The sequence below is a fragment of the Echinops telfairi genome, unplaced genomic scaffold (genome assembly GCF_000313985.2).
Source record: "Echinops telfairi isolate 266 unplaced genomic scaffold, ASM31398v2 ScPeMD7_7400;HRSCAF=8409, whole genome shotgun sequence".
Classification (NCBI taxonomy): Eukaryota; Metazoa; Chordata; class Mammalia; order Afrosoricida; family Tenrecidae; genus Echinops; species Echinops telfairi.
Genome location: NW_022111300.1, coordinates 46,059,973 through 46,074,489, shown reverse-complemented (window position 1 = coordinate 46,074,489; position 14,517 = coordinate 46,059,973). Strand labels below are relative to the sequence as shown.

The window sequence follows — 14,517 nt, the reverse complement described above, 5'->3', positions numbered from 1 at the left end:
GTAAGGAGCCCCCGTGGCATAGTAGTTCGGCTGCTAACCGTAAGTCAGCAGTTTGAAACCACCAGGCACTCCGCTGGAGAAAGACAAGACGTTCTACTACTTTAAAGTGTTGCAGTCTCAGAAACACATGGGGGCAGTTCTACCCTGTCTTTTAGGGTCACTGTGAGTTGGAATTGATTTGATGGCAGTGAGTTTGTGGTTTTTGTTTGTTTGGTTGGTTTTGGATAGGATTTTCAAGGTTGTGATCTTTCAGAAGCAGATCACCCTGTAGAATAGCCCAAATGCCATCAGCAAGTAAACAGATCAATAAACTGTGGTGCATACATACAGTGGAATACTACTCAGTCAGAAAGAGCAATGAAGGCTTGATACACTTAAGGCATTGATGGAGGCTGGAGATATGCTGCACTAAGCCGATCACAAAGGGACAAGTATTGTATACTCTCATTTACATTGAAACCTCCCTTACTATAAAGAAAAACAATCACAAAGATGTTTGCATCACCATGCAATGGAAAACAATATGAGATTTGGTTTGGGGTCATGGGACATACCAGGTAGCTTGCCTAATAATTGTGTTTTGTGCTTCAGCTCTACTGGTAGAACAAGGTGACTGAGGTCTTAGAAGTGTAGAAGTGACCATCAGCAATTGGTCTCTGCCTGGAGCAACAGAGGAAGGAAAGGCAGAAAGAGGGGAGGAAAGGGGATGTGTGGCTAATGGCCGCCATTAACAACTGTCTCTGTTACTATTAAGAAAAGCTGGTAGCACTGTGGGTTAGATGTTGGACTACTAACCCCAAAGTTGGCAGTTCAAATCCACCAGCCACTCCACTGTAGAAAGTTGGGGCGGTCTGCTCCCATAAAGGTTTACAGTCTTGGAAATCCCAAACAGGGTCACTCTGAAACGGAATTGTCTCGATGGCAGGGGACTGAATTTGGTTTGGTTTCCTAGCTCGGAGGCCACAAACTGGATGGTGTCCAGCTACCACTACTGAAGGTTTTGGCCAAAGATTTTATAGAAGAATCCTTATCCAAAAGAAGAAATGGCAGAACAAAATGTCAAATTATCATCAAGTCCAGAAGTTATGGAGTCACAGGAGCTAGATACTCCCCCACCTCTATTGCTGTGAGAAAATCTTAAATCTTCAATAAGAAATAACCTCTGGAATCTTCTGAAAACCAGATTTTAGCATTGGTAAAGCGGGCACCATTGATTGATGGGGGGGTGTCTTGATTCAACAATGCGAACTTTGATAAGCAGTTCTCGATAATCAGTTCTCAACAATTATTTGTTATTATTAAAGTTTAACATTATAAAATTAACAAAAATAATATAAATCTCATATCCTGGCGAAATAGCCACATGGCAGCCGAAAAACGTATATTCCCTTCCCGTTCTCCCGCCGTTCTAGCTTGTCGAGCATTCTTTCCAAAAATCGGGACTTTTTAAAAACGCCGCAGGACACAGGACAAATTGTCCAAAATCGGTACTGTCTCACCAAAAGCAGGACGTCTGGTCACCTTATCTTAAAGTGTTGTAGAAATACAGATTTTTGAACCATCCTTTTCTTGGGGTTGCGCTACTATCCAATGAACGTGTAGTGAGGGTAGTACTGCTAACGCCTTTAAAAAAAAAAAAAAAAGAAATACAGACTTTTGAAGTTAGCTGATTCTGTGATACATCACTGCTAAATATTCTGCCTAATCTGTGGGTTCTCTTTTAACTATTTGATGAAATTTTTAATATGCATCAATGCTGTCCTCTATTTTGACTTCTATTGTGTGGATATCTGTCATTGCGTTTGGTGGTGCATTTATACATTGTATTAGGGCCTTAAGTTTGTCCCTATGTTTTCATTGATGGTCTTCATGGTTCTAGGCCTACATGTAGGTATTTAATCCATCTTGAGTTTGTTTTTGTATGTGATTTGAGGTATGGGTCCTATTTCATTCTTTTGCAGCTAGAGATTCAATTTTTCCAGCACCATTTATTGAAAAGGCTCTCTTTCTCACTTAATATGTTTTAGTTCCTCATCAAAAATCAGGTGTCTGTAGGGAGTTAATACTATTTCTGAGTTCTCAATTCTAATCTATTATTGTACTGGTATCCAGCTGTTTTGATTACTGTGGCTGTATAGTAAGATTTAAAGTCTTGTAGTGATAGGCCTTCTACTTTGTTTTAGTTTTTTTAGTGTTTTGTTGATCCCAAAACAGTTACAGTCTCAGAAACTCATAAGGGATGTTCTACCCATCCATTAGGGTCACTATGAGTCAGTATGGTCAGTGGCAGTGGATTTGGTTTGGCTTTGGTTTTTTAGTTTATCCTGGGTTTCTTTCGTTGCCACATATAGTTGATCATTTTTATTCCATTTCATTGATGAATTTTGCTGGAATGTGTATCAGAATTGCATTGAATTCATAAAGTGTTTTTGGTAATAATGACATGTTCACTATATTTAGTCTTCCTTTCTAGGAACATGGGATATTTTTTCTGAGAGGGCACTTTCCTGAGGGTCAGTCTCTGGTTCTGTGCTTCCTTAAGTGGCTGAGCTGCCTTTCCCATTTGAAAGTGGATGTGGAGCGATTCAGAAAGGGCCTTTCATTTGCTATATCTGATTGGGAAAATTTCTCTTTCCAAGTCACAGCAGAAACGAAGAGTTTCTCAGGTTTTGGTGTCTCACAGTCATCTGATACCCATCCCCTTCTCTCTATCCCATGAGCATCATGTTCTTAACACAGAGAAATTTGAGTCTTATTCCCCCCTCTTCCCTGTGTCCTTCCTCCCTCCTTCCAAGATTTCCACACACTACCATGGGCCTGATAAGATAATTTAGCACAGAATGTAATTTTCTGCTAGACACTCGGGCTATGATTAGTTCATGAATGAATCTGGTTCAGAAAAGAGTCTAACTCTTAATACAATACTCTTCCAAGTCATATTTTTTCATAGGGCTTCATAGGATTATTTAAATGAGAAACTATTTAGGTCTTTCTGATTTCTGGATGAACCCTTAAGGGAAATGATCAAATATGCAGATATCATGTTCCTTCAGTAGTACAAAAATATTTAATATCTAGATACATTAATGAGTCAAAGGGGTTTTTAAAATAAATTTGGTTGGCCAAAATAATACATTTATATACTCTTTCATTTATTTAAAGTAGATGGATGTGAAGGTGAGAGGGGAATTGCTATGCCTGATAGGCCATATAAATGCACCATCCTCAGAGGAACAATAATAAATTAATATATGTTTTCATGTATGTAATCAAAGTTAGTTAAAGTAAGCGTAGGAGTCCTGGAGGCTTAGTGGGTTTTCCGTTGGGCTGTTGAGTGCAAGGTCAACCATTTGAAACACACGCTGCCCCATGGAAGAAAGATGAGGTTGTCTACTTCCCTAAAGATTTACCATCTTGGAAACCCGAAAGGGGAAGTTCTACTCTGTTCTACAGGGTCCTTGTGAGCTGGAATCAACTCAATGGCAGCGAGTTTGGCTTGGTTTGTGGAATAGGAAAATGAAAACTGTGAAGGAATTTCTATGTCTGAGGAGCCAGGCACAGGTACTGCCCTCAGAGAGAATGGGCAACACACCATGCTGGCTTTATCATAAGAAAACTTTATTTCTATTAAACCCTGAACCAAGTGCTTTTAAGGCCAGAGGTTGACTTAGCCCACTGATTTTGTAGAATAACAATTTCTAACTTAGCCTTTAAACAGCTCTTCCAGTAGTCCCAGGAGAAGGAAATCCTAAAGAATCATCTCCTGAATTGCCTGGTGTTTGTAGACCTTTTTCTCCCCTGCTTCATGTCTCTTCCATCATGTGCATGTTTCACCCCTCTCAATGGGTAGGAAGTCCCTCGGCAGCTCCCCACTGCCACTGCAGTAAGGGGACCTCTTCTTGGCAGAATTGAGTCATTCTGACCTCAGCCTTTACACATAACTGAAGAATCATCTGAGAATCCTGTTTGTGTGTAAAGGAATCCATGGATTACACTTTCACAGTCTTATTTCGCAGTCTTATTTCCTGCATGCAGGAAAGCAGAGAACAAATTCTCGGCAATTTAATCATGAACATGAGATGCAAAATGATTGAATGTCTTACCCAAAGTCTTGCGGTTAATACTTGGAAAACCGAAGCATAGACCCTAGATCTTTTGACTCCTCTCCCATGGACCCTCCTGTCCTGTGCCTCTATCCTGCTGATCAGCAGAATTAAATCTAGGCAGGATGCTCTTCGTGGTCCGTAATGCTGCGTCTCAGGGATTTCACAGGGCTGTTCACAAGCTGGGTTTTTCGTTTGCTTCTTTGTATTTTGGTATTTATTTTAAATCAAACTTTTTATCTTTTAGATAAGCATATATTGGCATGAGATCCTCTGTATCCAGTTTATCCAATGGAAAACCATGCAAAATTAAGTACAATGTTCCAACTGAACTTGGACATCAATTCAGTCAACACAGACCAAGTCAGTCCTCACAGCATCCCTCCTGTGGCCCTTTTATAGCCACACCTACTTTTCCCGCACCTGCTACTAACCCTTCCAATGCTCCCAACTCATTGCTAACGAGTCAATTCCACCATATAGTGACCCAGTAGGACAGAGTAGAACGGCCCCTTTGACTTTCTGAAATGTTCAATCTTTATGGGAGCAGACAGCCTCGTCGTTCATTTTCAGAATAGTTGGAGGGTTTTAGCGAATGGCCTTCTAGTTAGCAACTCAGTGCCCAGCCCGCTGCACCACCAGAGCAAGCACCAGTCTGTTCTCGCTCTCCGTTCATCCTTTCAGGGATGTTGCCACACAGTATAATATAGCATGTAGCTTTTTGAAGTGGCTTCCTTTTTTTTTTTTTTAGCTCAACAGAGTTCCCTGGGGACTTACCCAAGTTGTGAGGTATATCAATATTTGTCCCTTTTGTAATCCTGACAATATCACAGTTTGTTTTCCCATTCATCCCTTGAAGGACATCTGGGCTGTTTCCAGTTGAGGGCTATTGTGGGGGAAGCGGCTATGAATATTCATGTGCAGGACTTTTTGTGTGTGCACCTATCTTTATATTTCCCTGGAATAAATATGCTATGCTGTTTAAAACTGGTTAAAATCTCCATAGATTGTCTTTTTGTACAAAATGAACAAAGCACACGAGTAAGGGTTGCCCCAGCCAGTTTCCTTCCTTGGCTTTTGCTGGTGTCTCGCAAACAGACTTCATAATAGAACAAAGGCTTTCTGTTAATTTTTTTTTAAAGCTCCTCTTATGGCATTTTTCTGTGTAGCAGCGAGGCAAGGTCTTTTTCAACAGGATGAACAAAGACACAGCAGAAAAAAAACGAGCATGCCTAGAGAAAGACAAGTAGATAAGATCAGGATAAAATCAGTAGCCTTCTCATTCTGACCAGTCCTACCTGAAAGATAGAGGGGGCCAGGGGAAACATGGCCTCATGATGCCATGGGAACCCCTGAAACAGCTGTCTCAACAGTTAACATGGACTCTATCTAAAGTGGCTTTTAGTCACAGATGACCATACATTGCTTTGTCTCGGAGACTAGACAGCTTGGTTTGAATTTCAGTTACCAACTGGAAAAAAACATTTAAAAAAGAAAACCAGCAGCACTCTTGCATAAAAATATCTTATTAATCTGTATTGATGTAAATGTATATAAGCATGCAATATACCAGAACTCCTAAGAAAGCCAATATTTCTCATAGAGCATCTTTTCATGGATCCACTATCTGCTCAATGTACGTGCATTTGGGAGTTGGAGATGACAAGATATGAGCCCTCCCTCAAGAATTAAGGGCTTACACTGCTTGCTTGCTTAGTGTATTGGTGGATAAAGAATAAAGGCTTTCCAGATTAAGTAATGCAGTATTTCTTTATATGCAACATACAGCTGTATTATTTTATACAGACAAAAGTATGAACAACATTAAAACACTAGTGTTGCTGGCTAGGATATAGTTATGTACATATCTGTGTGTGTTGTGTATGTGTATGTGTGTTTGTGTGTGTGTTCTATTGTGGTGAATAGAGGCATTTAATTACAATTTAATTTAATTTCAATCACAGGACTAAAAGTATTTCATTGAATAAATGAAGGCTTTGGCTTATAGCTACTCTGTGTGTCCCCAGGGACAAAACCAAAGAAAAGAAGATAAAATTTATAAGGAGAAGCTTCTTAATAATTAATCAGGGACTTAGTGTAATAATACATTTCTTGATAGAGGGAGGATTCAATTGTGGTTAATTTATAATTCATTACCACTCGACCAGGATATTGTATTGTATGCTGATATGTTCAATGGTAGCACTTCTAAAGTGAAGTCCAGTAGGGCATTCTGCCATAGTACATGTTTATACAGTGCTATGTGTCATTTCCGTGGACATTAGAATATAAACAGCTCTCTCTTTCTCTTACTGTGGACCCAGGGAAGAAGCAATAGTCATGTAGTCAACATATTAATATATTTATGTGTTCAATTTAAGCTGCTGTAATACTCTGCTTTTCTGCAGTACTTTTCCAAACTACTCTGAGATCTAACTCCCTTTAAACTTCCAAATAATATGATTATAGTTTCATTGCCTATATTTGAACTCCCACAAAACTTCATTCCCCCACCCCCTCAAGTGGTATTTTCATAATAATTGTGGTACTTTATATCCATAAAACTCACCCGGAGCTGGTTATATGATTGTCAGCCCTGCACAACTAGTCTGTAAGTCTGTTACGTGTTTGGGGGCTCGGTACCATAGTTTTGGTGCTCTTGTGCTTCACTGCTTCTTGTATCAAGGGTGAGGTCATGGGGAGATGTACGACTAATGAATGCAGCATTGAAACGGCAGAATGGAAACCATGACCTTTCTGAGATTCGGTTTTCAATTAAAATAAAAGGTGTGTGAATAGCCCTTGTGGTTGTATATAAATATGTATCTCATAGTTCTTTAATTTCAACAGCAAACCTAAAGACAACAGAAAAACTCACTGGCATCAGTCAGTGCTGACTCAAAGAGATTTCATAGGACAGAGTAAAACTCTTGCTGTAAGTTTCGGAGACTGTAACTCTTTCCAGGCATAGAAAGCAGCCTCGTTCTCCAATAGAATTGCTGCTGATTTCAAACTACCAACCTTGGGGGTTGCAGTCCAATGTTTAACCACTATGCCATCAGGACTCCTTACAATATAAACACAGAGGGAATACAAGTTTGTGTTGGAACACGTAGGCGAGGGCTAACAGCGTGGGGAGCGTAAGGATGAATGAGACCTCAGGTAAATAGTAGCACTGGGTTTGAGAGTGTGGAGCATTCGGTGAATCCTAGCACTATGCTCTCATAGACTCCATAGATCAGCCATCTACCATACGAGCCATGTGACTATTGTTCAACACGAGGAGACATTGTGTCAGCAGGAGTCCCCATGGTGCGATGGTTGAGCTCTCAGATGCTATGCAAAAGTCTTGCCAGTCAAACCCAACAAATAGCTCCCTGGGATGAAGGCCTGGCAGTTACCTTCCATAAAGATTATGTCCAAGAAAATCTTACAGCCCAGATCTGTCTGTCTCCACTCTGTCTCATGGGGTTGCTCTGTATCGGAATTGACTCAATGGTACCCAACAAAACACCCGCGATCAGGTCATTGTCAGCCCTCCCACTCCAACACCCCTCTCCCTGTATACCATCTGTCAGGTGGGGAGTGGTGAGGGAAGGGCTCACTCTGGGACAGGTGAAAACCCACATGTGTTTTTAGGAAGCAAATGAAGAGAGTGGAGTTTGAAGAAGGCTCTTCTATCATTCATCATGCTGGATTTGTTTCCTATAACTTTGGTAATAACATCACATGTTAGCCTTAAATAGAGGCTCATTCGTCATCACTGACTTTTCTAAAACCAGACATTTCTTCAAAGCAAGAAGTTGCCTCTTTTGTAGTAAACAGCATAAACTAGTGTTGGCGAGGAAAATTCAATTGTTTTTTGTACATTAATTTAGCGATATCATTCATCTCTGGTTTTTCATAACTGCTTGATTCAACTTTGCTCCTTTTTTCCAAACATGGATGCTAAAATCCTTGTGCATATTTGGAAATATATTCAATGCATGCTTATAAATATCACAGTCAACATTAGCAACAGAAGGAACATACTTTAGTGAATTATTATCCAAGACCTTACAGTTCATCCACTCCTATCACATGAATTCACTTCTCCGTAAGGCTATTTAGACAAGGAGGCCTACGGCTCTGTTTCCCTGTTAGACCTTATTTTAATTCTCCTGTGATTTGTATAACAAGGTTTTAATATTTAAACATCAGAGTCCAAGGCCTCCTATCTCATTACACTCAAATCCTAGACTTGACCAAACCCAGTCATGTTGCCGAAATGATGGAATTCTTGCTATTTCAGAGTTTCCTTTGTTATTAACAAGCCCTATAACACCACATTTTTCTTCCCATGGCAAAAAAAAGCTCATAAATTAATGATTTTATCATGGCTTAATAAAAAATGTGTTTCATCAGAGAAAATTAAATAACAGTGTTTGCTGCTGACAACTTCATGGAAGTTATTTCTCTTTCTAGATTTGGGGACACATTGCTATTATGAATAATTCAATTTGTATAGCTAAGCTATTTATTATGATTTGGTTTTGTAATTGGTTACATGTGGTATTTGCACTTTTAAAAGTGAACATTTTCCCCTTAGCATTGGGACATTTTTTCCTTTCAAGTAATTTATTACATCTAATTAGTTTGCCTGATGGCTTATAACTAATTGGTTGTTGTCTGACAAATATCTACAGTATCACTCTATATCTGGTTTAATCACCTAATGTCTCTCTATTATATATGAAGATTTTATATATATAAATATAAATAAATATATATATATGTACATATATATATATCTTCATAGTGATATGAAAACTGGTTGTACAACCCAGGGAGATATGTCTCTCTCTATATTTCTCTAGATAGAGATCTAGATAGATAGATAGACAGAAAGACAGATAGCCCCCCCTGGGTTGTACAACCAGTTTGTACCTGACAATGGCCTGCCTGCGGGTCTGGATGGAAAGAGACTGTCCTGACCAAAGAACTATGTCCTGTGTGTTTCTAATCCTGAATTGGAACCTATCACTTCCCTAATGAAGCCCCTAATTGTGAACATGGTTTGTGAGCTGTGTAGTCATAGAGATGAATTATTGAACCCAGCTGAGAGAGGTCAGGGGAGGTACAGCCAGGAGTGTGAAAACTGGTAAGAAAGTTGAGGGTGAATGTCTAGCCTCGGCCCCATAGCAGTCAACCTTCCCTTCATGTGAGGTCAAAGGAGTCCGATGCTGCTGTCATGTTTGTTTCTCCAACAGTTTGGTTTGGGGCCATTGTTCTAACCAGACTAATCATGGAGGTTGGTTATTTATGTCAAGCTCAGCATTGCTGCCTTGAATAGGTCAGGATCAGTAACATCTCGAGCTGTGAAGAACCAGAGAAACCACTCAAAATCATGTTCCTCATTTTTTAATTGATAATGGACGTTGTTCACCTGTCTTCAATTCTTCAAGCACCTGTTCTTCTCAAAATGCTGCCTGAGGCTAATTCAATTTCTCTGGACACATTTCTTCAGCGGCTACAAATAATTTAATTAACTCACCATTGGTAATGCCTTTCCTTACTTGGCTAACAATACATACTTGTAAATTTAAGTTTGTAGCCTCCTACAAAAGGTCTGGTGGTGCTGGGTAATGTTGAGTTAATACAACAAGGTTGGTGGTTCAAACCCACCAGCCATTCTGCAGGAGAACAATGTGCCTGTCTGCCCCTGCAAATATCTACATCCTGGTAAAACCTATTATGAATGGGAATTATTTGTATTGCAGTTTGTTGTGTGTGTGTTGGGTGTACATACCTATATGGTGAAGAAGCGCTGCCATGATGAGATTTATCATTTTGAAGTTTCTTGTTTTTGTGGTTGCCATTGTCCTGTGAGTTGAGAATATTGTGATGAGTGTCAATGTATATTGTATTTTTTTGTACACCTAATGTGTCAATGAATAATAAGCATCATGCCTTGTCACCTAATTAGATAACAATAGCCCATACTCTGCTGCCTCTTACTGGCATGGCATTCAAAGTCTGTGTTTCTCTTCTTGTTTTGGTATAGTGGGTAGACACTGGCATTAAACAAAAGAAGCCACCAGACACTAGCACCTGCCCCCTGAAAATAGTGAGGAGTGATTGCTACCTCGCTGAGACCTGTAGTGGACTGAAAAACAGAGCAAAACAAGGGAAGCTTTACATACGGGGCCACCTTCTTGGCTCTGTGGTTGTCCTGTGAAGGCAGCCACAGACAGATGCAAAGGAAAGGTGTTGCCACCTCCATTTATGGACTCTGATATTTCATATAGTTTTCATATGTCGTGAAATGTTCCCTTTTTAATTTTTACAAACAATTTAAAATGCAAGTTTCATTCTTTTAAAAAAATTTTTAACTTTGTAAGTTGTGAATTAGCTGAAGGTTTACAAAGCAGCTCATTGCTTCGCTCATAGGTCTTATAGGCCCAGGCTGCCAGTGGGATTTGGTGTGTAGACTCTCCTTTAATGACCCCACCCTAAACTTCTGTCAGATGTCAGAAGAACCAAGAAAAGAGGGAACTCAAGAAGAGGAACAAGGAAGTGTGTGGCAGTTACATAATCTGTCAGCTTGCCAAGGGGTGGAGTCTAGCCTGTCAATCAGGTCACAGCCAATGAGGCCTCTGTGTGGGCATGGCCTTCTCCTGAGGATTCTGGGGACTCCTGTCTTCCTCCCTGGCAGTGGAACACACATTCACCCTGTGAAGCACTCCTGTTGACAAGCCACATAGAGCTATGCTGATGGAGCCAGAGCCTTGGAGCTGGAAGAGCCATGTGGAGACCCATGTCAGCGCTGAGGTGCTTCCCCTGCCACTGGATTCACAAGACTTTCCATCCACTGGCCTGTGGTCTTTCTATATTCAGCATCATTACATGTGTTGCATGAGTCTGAAGAGGAATTTATAGATTAGTATCAGACATATGGGCTAATATCAGACTTATGGACTTTATCAGGACTGGAATAGTATGTTTTCTTAACATACAACTACTTTTTATGTAAACATCTTTCTTATACACATATGAATATCTATGAATTTTGTTTTTCTAGTCTACACAGACTAACACAAAGCGATAACAACAGGTAAAAGACAGCTCGTTGGCCAACTGACTACAAGGGATCCAGGTTTGTACCCTTTCCAAAGAAAGGTGACCCAATAGGATGCTCAAACTATAGAATGGTATCACTGATATCACATACCAGTAAAATTACGCTGGAGATCATCCAACAATGGTTACAGCAGTACATTGACAGGGAGCTGCCAGTGGTTCCGGCTGGATTCAGAAGAAGAGCTGGAACAAGGGATATCTTGTTGCTGATGTCAGTTGGATCTTGGCTCAATGCAGAGAATACCAGAAAGATGCTTACTTGTGATTTGTTGATTATGCCAAGGCATTTAACTGTGTGGATCATTACAAATTATGGATAACCTTGAGAAGAATGGGAATTCTGAAAAACTTCATTGTGCTTATGAGAAAGTTGTGCATGGAGCAAGAAACAATTGTATGAATGGAACCAACGAATTTCGCATGCAGCGAATAAATCAAGAAAGGTGTGATACCAGGTTTCATGCTCTTACCATATTTATGCATCATAAATAATCAGAGAATCTGGCCTAATGAAGAAGAATGTGGTATCAGAATTGGAGGTTAGGTTAATTAACAACCTGCAATATGCAGATGATACAATCTTGCTTGCTGAAAGCAAGGAGGACTTGAAGCACTTGCTGATGAAGATCAAGGATTGCATCCTACAGTATGGATGACAACTCAATGTAAAAAAAGTCTAAAATTCCCACAACTGGACCAATAGGTAACTAACATCATGCTAAATGAAGAAAAGGTTGAGGTCATTAAGGGTTTTGTATTGCTTGAATCAATAATCAATGCTCATGGAAGAGATATTTAAAAAGAAGATGTAATTCATGAGGTAAATCTTCTGCCCAGCACGTCTTTAGAGTGTTGAACTGCAAGGCAGTTATTTTGCGGACTAAGATGTACTGACCCAGCCCTGGTAGTTTCCATTGCCTCGTGTGTATATGGAAGTTGGACACTGAACCAGGAAGACCAAAGAAGAATTAATGCAGTTTCACTGTGGTGCTGGAGAGGAATCTTGAAAGTAGCACGGACTGCTGGAAGGACACACCAATCAGTCGATGGAACAATCAGTCTGGAGTGCTCCCTAGAGGCAACGATGACAAGGTGTCATCTTACATACTTTGGACATGTTGTCAGGAGAACCCAGTCCCCAGAGCAGGACATCGTATTTGGTAAAGTAGAGGGACAGTGAAGTAGAGGTAGGCCCTCAAGAAATAGGCTTGACAGTGTGACTGCCACAATGGGCTCAAGCACAGGACTCGGGGTGAGGACGGAGCAGGGCTGGACAGAATTTCCTTCTGTTGTGCACAAAGTTGCTGTGGTTGGAACAGATTCTATGGTACCTAACAACAACAACAACAACAACAAAATCTTTCTCTTTGATGGCAATGCTATAACAATACAGTGATACATTCATATGGTCTCATACTATTGTGAGTAAGGTCACATCAGTTGAATTAGTTATTCCAACTTTGGGAATGAGGGGAGGAGGAGCCACTATTTCTATTCTGGAGTTGTGAAAATGGACACAAGTGATTTTCCCAGCATTAAATAGATAGAAATACAAGCGGAGAAATCAAAATGTATTATTATTTTTTCTTGTTGTGTGACAATTGCAGCATAACTTTACCTGGTTCTCCCTTACAGAACCCTGATCGTGCAGTGCTTAAGTGCTGACTGGAGAGGTCAGTGGTTCGAACCTCATGCGATTCTGCTGCAGAACCATGCGGCCGTCGATTCCCTGAGGAATATAGTCTTGGAGATGCTATGGACAGTTCCCTGTTAGACTTGGTGCCCACAGGATTAATCTTTCTTCTTCTTTTATCCCCTCCTAAATATAGATCCCTCATTTTCTAGTAATGGTCTGTTTCTAGAATTTCAAGGAAGTCATAAAAGCTTGTTTATAGATGCAATCAACTAGTACTAAATAGGCCAGGTAGTTTTGAGACAAGAAATTGATTTTTGATGTAGTGCTGAGGTCGGATAAGACAGAAACGTAGTCATTTGGCTTACAATATTAAACTGCATAACAGCACACACATTTTAGTCTTCATAATTCCCCATTCATGTCAATTCAGTATTTTATGAATAAAAATGCCATCTTTTCCCCTTTAATGTTGGTACGTCAAGTGTTTGACGGTGGAGTGTGCTCTCACGTGATGGGAGAATAAGAGGCCTCTTAGGACTGCAAGCTGCTACTGTGGATAACTCAGGAAAGATAGGTCAATAAAATGTATTGGAACTGGGTTCAATAAATAGTAATTCTGCACTGTGATGAATTTTCTTTCTTTACTGCAATATTCCGGAGCCATTTAAGGGGTACTGCCTCCACTGGAATGGAGTAGTCTCCATACAGTAAGCAGTGACCTTATGCACATAAGACAAATGATGTGTAAAATTCAGGAGCGACAGAGCTGGCAAAAAATCAAAATAATCCAGGACCTCTGGGTCAACAGCTACCTCAGACCTTAAAAAAAATGTTTGCTTAAATAGCCTTTTCCTTGAAATGTACACTTGCTCATATGTGGATACGGAGTTATAAAAGAGATCATTTTGTCTTAACTTCTTTTTTTCCCTCAACACATTTTGTTTTCAAGTAAAGAATCGTCAGCAGATTCCTCCTGGGGAAATCCAACATCCACAAAATAGTTTTTCAGTTCTTCAGTCCTTGTTTATCTCTTTCTAGTATACCCTCTGTCCGTTTCCTGAAATGTTTGCATGCATACTAATGATTTGTTACCCCCGCGTCCATTGTAGTTATAGATTTTTTAAGAAATCACAGCCAAAGAGTATGACGGAGAGCACCACTCTCCCGCTCCTCGTCTGGGACTAGTGTGCTCAGCCCCTCACAGCAGGCCCGGCTGCGCCCAAGGGTGGAGCTCTGGATACAGACATGGATGCTCCTTGGGGGTCTCTGGTATCAAAGTGCAGGCTCATTTGGCCACACTTGCTATCTACCTGCATTGCTGAGTGCCTTCTAATTGATTCGGACTCACAATTGGGTTCTAGGTGAGAAAAAAAAAAAGAAAAAACCTAACTCAGTGCCATCAAGTCAATTCTGATGCACGGGACAGGCCCAACCTGCCCCCTGGGTAACTCCGGAGTGCCTGGTGGGTTTGAACTGCCGAGCTTGCAGTTAGCAGCCCAACAAGTCACTAGGATGCAACCAGGGCTTCTCTTAGACAGCCACAAATCTACTGCTCATAACTTAAGCTCTAATACAACTGCCTCCCCTTACCCAACCACGGCCTCTGTGTGGATTCTAACCCATGGCGGTCCTACCTAGGGCTTCTGAGACTACAAAGAT

At 40.5% G+C, this 14,517-nt stretch overlaps 1 non-coding gene across 1 annotated transcript; it reads left to right on the top strand.

The window, feature by feature from the left end:
* The first annotated feature begins 1,557 nt into the window (after positions 1 to 1,557).
* LOC115871704 lies at positions 1,558 to 1,682 on the top strand. The gene has a single exon (XR_004047428.1). It is a non-coding gene; the product is annotated as a U4atac minor spliceosomal RNA (small nuclear RNA).
* The last annotated feature ends 12,835 nt before the right edge of the window (positions 1,683 to 14,517 follow it).